Source organism: Acipenser ruthenus, chromosome 41 (assembly GCF_902713425.1).
Source record: "Acipenser ruthenus chromosome 41, fAciRut3.2 maternal haplotype, whole genome shotgun sequence".
Classification (NCBI taxonomy): Eukaryota; Metazoa; Chordata; class Actinopteri; order Acipenseriformes; family Acipenseridae; genus Acipenser; species Acipenser ruthenus.
Genome location: NC_081229.1, coordinates 2,970,015 through 2,980,767, shown reverse-complemented (window position 1 = coordinate 2,980,767; position 10,753 = coordinate 2,970,015). Strand labels below are relative to the sequence as shown.

The window sequence follows — 10,753 nt, the reverse complement described above, 5'->3', positions numbered from 1 at the left end:
AACAAATCAAGCAGAAGAGACAATGAAGAAAACTGTTGAGGGGAAAAGAAAAAAAAACATGTTTTCTTTCACAACTTTTTTTTATATATTGTCCACTGAAGCCCCTTCCTTTCACACATTTGTGTGTGTGTGACGTTTTAACAGACACGCATGCATTCTCTAATAGGGGCTAATCATATCAACCCACCACATCCTCTGTAGCTACTGAAGAAATCAATCAGCAAACACAAGAAAATATTGCAAATGGTTTTATTGAGATACAGTAATTAACACAAACCACAGCACGCTGAGGCAGCCAAAACTGTGGTGCCGTTTTAACAAAGCAAAGGACCCTATTAGAAGGACTTGAGAATCTGAGAGAGGAAAGGGGTCAAATGGTCAAACTTGAATGGCGAGTTGGGGACAATCCTGGGAGTTAAGTGTCAACTAAATCTACATAAAATCCACGAACCAAGTTTTGAATATCAGGCCCAAAATTGATTTTAGCTTGTTTAATAGATAAACAATTATACTATTTTTTTTACAATTTGCCTTTGCCCAATATGTTTACTTGTGAGAATATTTAACATTTCATTACTCCTTTTAATCAATCATTTGTAAAACTAAGAAATAGTCCAGCATTTATATCTACACTGGTGAGAGCAGATAGACCCCTATTTTTTCATTTAAATGTATTTTAAGATCACCGTTTAATCAGTAGCTGAAAAGTATGTACGTGCTGGTGGGTACGGGGATGACCAGAACAGAAAGGTTTAGCCTAAGCTATAAAAGTATGCTACCGAGATGCATGCATCTTGCTGGTTGGTTATTTATGAAGTAAAGCCCAACACTTCAATATAAAGAATGTTGCTTTTCCATTAGTAGCGCTGGCATCTTTTGCAGCTGTAGGTTTTCCAGACTGAAACAGAATTTAAAAAATGTATATTAAATACTATCTGTAACAATACAAACACCCGATACACACACCAGTGACAGTGAAAAAACTGCCAGCTTCTCTACGCCAGTATCACTCCACTATTGGGGCTGGTGTATAATCCAATAAATGCAGAACGTGAACATTGATTTGGTCTTTACAAAAACTAAAAAAAGTATACTTTTAAAACTATTTTTAATGTCCCAGTTCCAAGCTTTGGAAATCTAGTCATTGTAAACTGTTTCTTTTTAATCATATACCTGGACTGTTTTAGCCTTAACCATATCAGCCCGACTTGTGGAGAATATGAATGAACAGCATATTTTAATTGAAAAAAAGGTCCTAGTTTTTCACTCTGGAAATCTGATAAGCCTACTTCAATTTGTTTAGATGCTAGACGAAGTATATTAAAAAGCAGAAATAAGGGTGCATACTTACTATTTGAACAGTAGGGGTCGTGCTGGTAGTAGTAATAGTGGGCTCCTGCAAAGACCAATTGCATACTGTAGATTAGTCTGGGAAGTCAATTCACTTAAGAGTCTATAAGATCAATGGCTTTGCTCTCTGGTGTCAGTACACAAGGAGTGGACACGTGCATCACCTTGCAATCTACAGCCCACCCTAAACCCGCCGTGTTCCACACTCCAGATACTGAAATACTTGCATTCACTAGGATTCACAAAAAAAATATTAAAGGTAAATTGTATATAGTAAAGTTAGAGAGAATTAAAAATAATTTAAAATAACAATTTGAAAAAAAGGGTACATCCTGGAAATGCGTGTGTGAAGAATTCACTTTTTTTAAAATTTATAATTATAAATTGATAATAAATATATATTTGGCCACTTTTCTGAATTTTCGTCTTTAATTCACTGCAAGATCATTGTGTAGTTCATGTTTCTCTTTTCCTTAAGGACTAAAATGGGCCACATTGTTGTACTTCAATCTTTAATCAACTCCTATTTTTTGAACGCAGTAAAACACCCTTTAAAACCAAACAACTATAAAGTTATAGATTTCAAGTCCTCTTAAGCACTCTCAATGTGTTTTTTTTGTAACTCATTTTTGTTCTCCTTTAAAACTATAGGAGTCAAAGAATGGAGGAAAAGCTTTGAAAATATGGCCCATGTGGGGGGAAAGATTCACTGTGAGACTTGTTAGTGTAATAGAAGACTATTTACTTACCACATCTGTACATGCCTGTTAAAAAAAAAGAATCAAACTGTAAAGCTGCTCATACATGTCATAAATGTTAGAATATATCTTTAAATAGAAAGTCATTCAAGTTAATCATTTGAGCACATTTATAAATATCCCAGATTAGGAGAAAGAAAATGTTTTGCCGCAATTATGCCATATCATTTCTATTCTGTTGAAACCCAAAAAGGATACAGTACCATTTTATACCATCAGAAAGGCAAATAACTCTAAATAAATACTCAATACTATTTAGAAATGTCACGGCATAAAACAGTCAATATGCAATGCATTTAGAAAAACAAGAATTCAGTAGCACAGCAACATACAATTAACATGGGAAAACATTTTAACCAATGCGTGTGCATTTAAGCAAGGACAACTATAAGTGTTATATTAGCAAGTTAGCAACATTACACATTATAAATATGTGTAAACAGTTAATCCACAATAAGTTATTCACAACTAAGCAAAAACAAGCAATGCTGGTTTGTCACCTTCCCAATTAATAAAGTGCAATAGTGCATATCTTTGACTTCAATACAGAGAATCAGATAAACACAGAACCATATAAAGGCACTAAGAAAGAGCATCACATTCAATTAGTAGCAGCATTTAACAAGTAGTAAGTAGGCTGTAAAGACACATATAATCAAGCAGCCACCCAAAGAGAGCAAAAAAAGCCCCCACTGTGAATATTCTGCAAAAAGTTTGCGACTCAGTATTAATCCCACGTTGTTCAAGCATAAACAAAATACAGTCACCGCTTCTCCACTCATTAATGACCAAAACTATAGCTCTGAATGAAATATATGTAATCCAAAGAAAAGAAAAATAAAGTCCAGCCGTTAAGCAAGTTCTCAAAAAATATTATACAGTTTCATTCTTTCAACCCCGTTCGAAGTCTTCTGCGAGATAGTTGCAGTTAACGCAGGAAGCAAATCCAGCCCACATCAGCACTAACAATCAGTTAAATATTCTTGAATCTTCCAGTTTTCCTAATATATTTTGCAATACATCTAATAAAACAATTATTGGAAATATTGCAATCCCTTAATTCTTTCCACACATCTTCTCTCACCTTCCTACATCTAACACATTCAACCATCAGATGCTCCACTGTCTCCTTTACACTGCATTCCATGCATAACCCATTCTCACACGCTCCAATTCTATATAGGCATTCCTTTAATGTTGAATGCCCTATAAGAAGCCTTGGTAACACTTTATATTAAGGTGCAGCTTATTAATGTGTTATAAATATATAATATATACTTAATAACTATGTTATGGAGAGTTAATAAAGCATTATAGAGGGTTTATAACCATGCAATAGCCATAGACTGAATTACATTTAAACATCCCAAAGTAAAATAGGTGGCTAAAAACTGTCCCCTTTATAAAAACATAATTCCCTATTGCATGATTATAAACCATCTATAATGTTTTATTAACATAGTTATTAAACATATATTATATATCAATACGTTTGTACACTAATGTGCCTAAACACTGTGCTGTGTGCAAAAATGCACGTAATACAAGAAGATTTCATAGTATAAAGATGATTTAAATGATCATCAAGTATGGAACACCATCAAACACAACAGGCACACTCAATCTGTTTATGGTGGATCAGGACATGTATACATGATCCTGTGCGACTCTGAGCCATATCTAATGAAGGTGTCTTTTGAAGTAAATAACATTGTTTTTAAAATTGTATTAATTCATAATTTATTTATTTGCCGTGCTATTTTTCGTCCGCATCTGTCAATATAGCGCAATCAGTCGTTTCCACAGCTGTTAAAATGATTGTTACAAACTTACAATTTAAATATAATTAATAACAGGGAGGAACAGTTTTATTATTATTATTATTATTATTATTATTATTATTATTATTATTATTATTATTATTAATATGGTCTAAATTATTATAAATATATATATAAATAAACAGGAAACCACTTACTTTTAGCACAAATGCTGTCATCTGTTCAAGAGAAATGGAAATAAATCATTAAACATCATAGAGGATATATTTAAAAGAAGAACATTTTCTAATGATTTGTAATGTTAAGAATATTTTTAAAAAATAAATACTTACAACAGAAAGCTGTGGGCGAAAATAAAGAAAAGAAACATATCTATTTTAGTGGTCTAACATTTTCACACGTGAGTGCTTATTGTTTGTATAGCACTGATTACTGAATGAAAATTGAAATTCTCACACCCAGGTTTTCATGCTGGGAGGTATATAAAGGACATGACACATCTTGAGGTGTTCCAATACATTTGCACACGACTGTACAACTTATTTATCTTCCATTTGTACTTCAAAAGCTATGAACGCAGGATCAAGGGTGAATTGTGATACAGTATCTTTGTGGATTATTCTATTCACTAGAACTAACATGCAGTATTAATGATTCATTCTTTTTGCTAAGAGATCCTCTAAGAAAACAAAAATGCTCATAAATATGGCATCCTATCAATCCAGTGAACATCAAATTAAGGTTCACTTACTTTTTATACCCATTCCGTTGGTTGACAGAAACTCTTGCGGAGTCACCCCTGCGTTGGCGTTACAAAGGAAATAGAAATATTTAGCAAACAGCCTTCTTATGGAATTGATCTTCCAGGACCCCAGTTGAAACCTGACCCTTTGTACCATCAATGCACCCTGAAGCACCTTTGTATTCATTCATACATTTAATGCTCATGAAAGGTTAGGGGGAAATGTCCATCGCTACATTTAGACACATTGCCTTCTGGCTCCATAAAATGAATCCCAGTCCCTAGTTTGCCAAATTGTGCTGTTCTGTGGATAACACTAATGTATACTGAGATCACCATATTCATTTCACCATATTCATGTACTGAGACTGATTTAAAACCAGCTATATGCAGTCTAACAGGAAGTGCATTAATAAGGCAAATGTTTGCTGTATTTATTTTTAAGTAATAAAAAATATATACTTATATTTACACTATAGTTTCAGAAATGGGGATGTTTATGGGGAACTACATGTTACACGGCAATGGGTACGTTTCACGTAAATTGTGAAAACTGTGATAACCATGAAAAAAATACAGCCTTAACAATAAGTTTGTGAATTAGCCGGGATGTGCTCTAGACTGATTTGCAATTACCTGCTGAGTAAACTTACTGTAAAGCAAATGTCATTAAATAAATAGGTTTTTGAACGTGTGGTTCAATGCAGTTGACTCTCACTCATCTGAATCCTATTAATCCAAACTGATCTATTATCCAAATCCTAATCAAATACATGCTGACAGAAGCTGTAGAAACCAAACCATAGATTCAGAATCCTGTTCAAGAATTCAAGAACTCACTCGATTGTTTTTCTTTGTTTGTTTCGGCTTCAGATTCCGCAGAATTCTCTCCATCTACATGCAACACAGGGAGAGTTGCTGATCAGAATGACAAGTCACATAGCCAACAGTAAAGAATACAAATTATAGAAAATGTGTGCACTATTATGTGTTTTAGTTAGCTCTAATCACAAACACAAAGCCAAACAGCCTGTTACTTTAGAATTATAATGAATACTTCTTTCTTTAATTGTGGGGCTTATGAAATGAAAAGTAGATCATTGTTGGCTGTCGCAAATGCTTGACCATTTCCACTCTAGGAGTGCCCCTAAATCCTGACAAGTACAGTGTAAATATACATATTTGGTATCACTTCAGAAATTCAGCTTTTTAATAGCAGCCCACGTATTTGAAATTTGACTCAACTGTGATTAGTAAGACAAAGCCAAATTCTGATCTAAGCATAAACAGCAACAGAGAATACAAAACACACATATTAAGAAAATGAACAGGGAAGGAATTAAATATTCCAGCAATGTAACTGATATAAAGTATCCCTTTAAAGCAAGCTAGCAATAAAAGCTGATGTAATCACATTAAACAGAGAGAACTGAAGCGCTAGTCTAAGCAGCTGCGATTGCTCAATATATTTGAACCCGGGCCTCAGCAGTGAATGGCATGTGAATTATCCATCCACACCACCTACCGCTGTGGCCAAAAGTTTTGCATTACCCTTTAAATGATGTCTCCATCCTATAATTCTAGGTGATGCAAAGCTTTTGGCCATAGCTGCAGCCCCACTCTCTTTAGTTGTTCCTTGCTCACCTACCCAGCACCGACGAGTCCTGCTGGTACCTCTGGCCCTCGTTTGTCAGATCTGTCAAGACAAATCATTGTATTATTATTTGTTTATTTAGCAGACGCCTTTATCCAAGGCGACTTACAGAGACTAGGGTGTGTGAACTATGCATCAGCTGCAGAGTCACTTACAATTACGTCTCCCCCGAAAGACGGAGCACAAGGAGGTTAAGTGACTTGCTCAGGGTCACACAATGAGTCAGTGGCTGAGGTGGGATTTGAACAGGGGACCTCCTGGTTATAAGCCCTTTTCCTTAACCACTGGACCAAACAGGCTCCTGCACTGTATCCTTCAGTGTGTTGTCTGTAATATAACTAGCGTGCTTCTACAGTGCATAGAAAAATGAACACTATATTGTAACTGCGCATAATAACATTGTAATAATGTGTAAGGACACATGCATTTACTAGGTAACACTACTGACTATAAGCTTATTCACACACTTGGGGGATCCCTGGCTTAAGTTAATGCGATGTGACAATTACCATTTTTCTTATTTACCCCTTTTCATGAAGTCAGCTCCTAAACTGAAGTACAAAAAATAAATCATAATCTGTAACGAACCGCCTCATCCTTTTACAGTCCCTCCTAACGTGCCAGCGAAGAGAAGTCTTGTCAGAAAACACTCTGTACAGTACTGTTTACCATAAAAGCTTTAACAGGGCAGCCGAGCCAGAAATAGCCAGCACACTGCCTCTATCTGGTCTTGTTGGGAATTTGTAGCCAGGGTAGCCACAAGGGTTTAATGGAGACAGGTTTAAAATACAGACACACAAAAACTATGTCTCATCTTAGAGGAATATTTTCCGTCAGTGTACTAAGAAAAGACATAAGCAGTAAGTCTAACCCAAATGAATGTATAAGCACACACATTGGAAATCCTCTTTAATGAGCTTGTAAATTGCTTACCCAGTTCCCTCTTGCTGTTGCTGACTCCTTCATCCAGCTCTTCCGAGTCATCAAAGATGGACTTTGAATCTGGGGAGACAAGGAGACAAGGTTCTGGAAGTCATTCCTGAAGACTCCCAGCCCAAAAGGCACATACACTACCAAGCCTTGGAATACAGCACCTTGTTGTCTAAACCAGAGGTTCCCAAAATTATTACTTTTTTTTACCTGAGACCCACCTGTTCAGCTGCATTAGGCACTGCGGCCGACTATTAGCACTTCTTAAGAAAAATGACAAACTAAAAACATTTTTAACACTGTAAATAAACTTAATCTAAATTGTTCTTTCTTCATTGGTATTTTATTAAGCTGTATTTATTTATGTAATTTGATACATTACTGTACGTTTAGGCTTAACTTTTTCGGTTAACAAAATTAGAGTAAGTTAGCATAACAATATAGTTAAAAGAGAAAATTAAAATAACAAGTAGATGCCAAAAATTACAAACTAGCCTGTCCTCAAATGAGGACAATGGCACTTAAGAGGTGAATATGCTTTACCATACAAATGTGGGCTTTACCATGCTTTTACAATGTTATTTATATGGGCTTTTCTTATATGTATAAACAACAAACATTATACCACAAAGTGTTAATGTAATACTCAGAAAGATTCTTGAATAAACATAGTCAAATTTACCCTTAACATCAATAGGTATAGCTGATGCCTCATCGTTTATAGACAAAAAAAAATGTTGGGCTACAGTATGTCCTACCAACTGTCTTAACCAATACTACACTCCAAAACAGCTCCCAATACTTGTTGGAGGTAATAAGGTTGCTTTACAATACATCCAGCCCTATTTGATAGTGTATGTTATCGCTTGTCATTAGACACATTATTATCATATAAGTAGTGTTACCTGCTCCAGAAAGCAGCCATGCTGACAGAACACAGAAGAGAATGGCTCTTGCAGTGGAGGCGTTCATCTTCAAGAGGTGATTGACAAGTGCTGTTCCAAACTTCAGCTGTTTCTGTTCCTGTGTCCTGCTCTGTTTTATACCCTTTCCAAGGTAAATCCACTCCCACCCAACATAAAAGGTCAACGACTTTCCATTTTAAACCCTACTTCCTTTTCACTGAACAGTATTGTGTTGTGTGATTTCTGTTACCATCCATTTCTAATTTCCATTTTCCAACGCCAGCTTGGTGACCTTTGGAAACAAGGATGGAGCCAGCGATGGAGTGATGTTATCTCCAGATAGGGTCAGATAGTCTAGGCCGAACAGATAGTGAACTTTTGATTTAGTGAAGGTAATGCAAAAATTGAAGTCACGGTTGATTGGGTTTTAAATCGTTGCTGTTGTTCTTCCTAGGATGCCTTTGTAAACGAGCTACCTGTAGCTCATATGGCCTTCCTAAATAAAGAATTTAGAAAAATCTAAAAATCTGTTTAAAATACAAATGTACAGTAAGAGTCTTTGCCAGTGTGTTCATGTCTTCACAAGCATAACTTATTTTATTCAACACTGCATTTAATGTCACCCGTACTTTTTTGTTTGCCTCAGCAATAGAATTTTAATCAGCTTTTTTTTCTCCCATGCAAATGACGATAAAAAAAGACACTGAAATATTGGCTAAACAATCTCATTGACAATTGTATTAATCTATCAGATGAAGGCTTGTTTGGGTACACAAGAAACACAGTGTACTGTGCTGTAAAATCTCTTATTATCCAAACTTATTGGGACAAGTTCATAAAATTAATTTGTTCAGAAGTATGAACAAATAGTCCAGAAACCTCCATAAATGACCATACCAAACCTGTATCTCTAAATTAAGAATGTACAGACACTGACTGAAAATACCAGATAGAGCTATGGCCCAAAGTTGCATCACCTAGAATTTTAGGATTGTGACACAAGAAAAAAAACTATATGAACATATTTGAGATATTTTATTTAACATTGTGTAATCAAAGAAACAGTCTACCGAAAGCCATAACAGTAGTACGGTATTTCATGTTAGATTTTGAAATGTCACATTGCTCAATTTTTGTCCATTTTTCGTGAAGTATATTGAAACGACAAAAAGCGTTATGTAATTTAATATGTTAGCTTAACATTATTCAGCAAGTTTCATTTGACTTCATGAAACAAAATGAGTTAATTCTATAGGGTGATGCAAAACTTTTGTCCATAGCTGTAGACAGCTGGTTTGTATATTTTCTCTATGGTGGAAGAGGACTGGGTTAAATAACAATGGGATGATGAAGGTTTTACTGTACTCTGAATGGGCCCTCAGTTAAAACAACCAGGAAACAACAGGCAGGCCTGACTTCCTTACCTGAATGTCAGACGAACAGGAAACCTGATAAATTCACACATCATTGATGTTACAGACATTCAGACAAACACAGGAACAGGAAACAGTGGTCAACAGATAAGCAAATGATCCGTTATAGGAGCTAAATTAAATGTATGTCTGCTTGACTCCCTTCACAGTGGGCCCCTGACAAAAATAAGTATGATAACATTTTAAAATGTGGTTTATGAGCAAGTTCAGAAACCATAGCATACAGTATAAATATTCAGAAAATGATTTTATTTCAAAACGAAACTATACAAGATAAAACAGACTTCAATACTATGTAAGAACATAAGAGAAGTGTGGGAGGCCATTCGGACCATCAAGGCTCATCCCTTGTTGGCACACAAACCCCCTCGTTTCCTTCTATTTTCTAGGCTGAAGAGATTTAATTATTTTAGCCTGTCCATAGCTCATGTCATTAAGTCCTGGGATCATCCTAGTTGCTCTTCTTTGTACTTTCTCAAGTGCATCGATGCCTTTGTGGTGAGGGGACCAAAGTTTTTTTTTATTTTTTTGTTGTTAATTATATGACAATGGAATTGATTTCCCACTTACTTCTATAGAGATATCAGTATATCCTTCAATATACCTAAGGTATGTCCAGGTTTTATTTTTGACTTAAATGCCATTCAGTCAGTATGTGACAACAATGCTATAAAAAAAAATAAACAGTCAGAGATTTATGATTGAGACTTAATGTAAAGAAGAGACCAATGTTTGGTGCAGTTTTCTTTCAATCCGTTTGGGGGCAGCAATCAGCCATCACAACCATAAAATGAAATAGCATCTATGTATAAACAACAACAACAAAAAAGCATCTGCGGCATGTTTGTGTATTGAATATCAAAAACACAACAGGCTTTGAGATTTATAAATGACAATGCATTACAGTCCTTGCATGTAGCTTATGCATGATGTTGCAGAGTGACCAGTTACAAGTCAGCGGACCAAACATGTGGCCAGTCATTGCTAGCATTTCTACTGCTACTCTAGCACCCCCGTGAATTAAGGAAGGAGAAGACATTCAGAATTTCAGCACTATCCTCCAGTCACCACACTGATTTAGGATTTTCCATCTTTCTTTTGTAACATGACAGATAGATATCTGGAGCATATAAACACTGGAAAGTATTATTCTAGGTTTTAAATGTACAGCTATGGCTAAAAGTTTTGCATCACTGTCAC

The 10,753-nt window shown here is 35.4% G+C and overlaps 1 long non-coding RNA gene across 1 annotated transcript; it reads right to left on the bottom strand.

The window, feature by feature from the left end:
• Positions 1 to 672: 672 nt before the first annotated feature.
• Positions 673 to 4,107, bottom strand: LOC131709063 (uncharacterized). Its single transcript, XR_009311364.1, has 4 exons — positions 4,087 to 4,107; positions 2,100 to 2,114; positions 1,352 to 1,396; positions 673 to 898 (listed from the first exon to the last, which is right to left on the bottom strand). It is a non-coding gene; the product is annotated as an uncharacterized LOC131709063 (long non-coding RNA).
• Between the last annotated feature and the right edge of the window lie 6,646 nt (positions 4,108 to 10,753).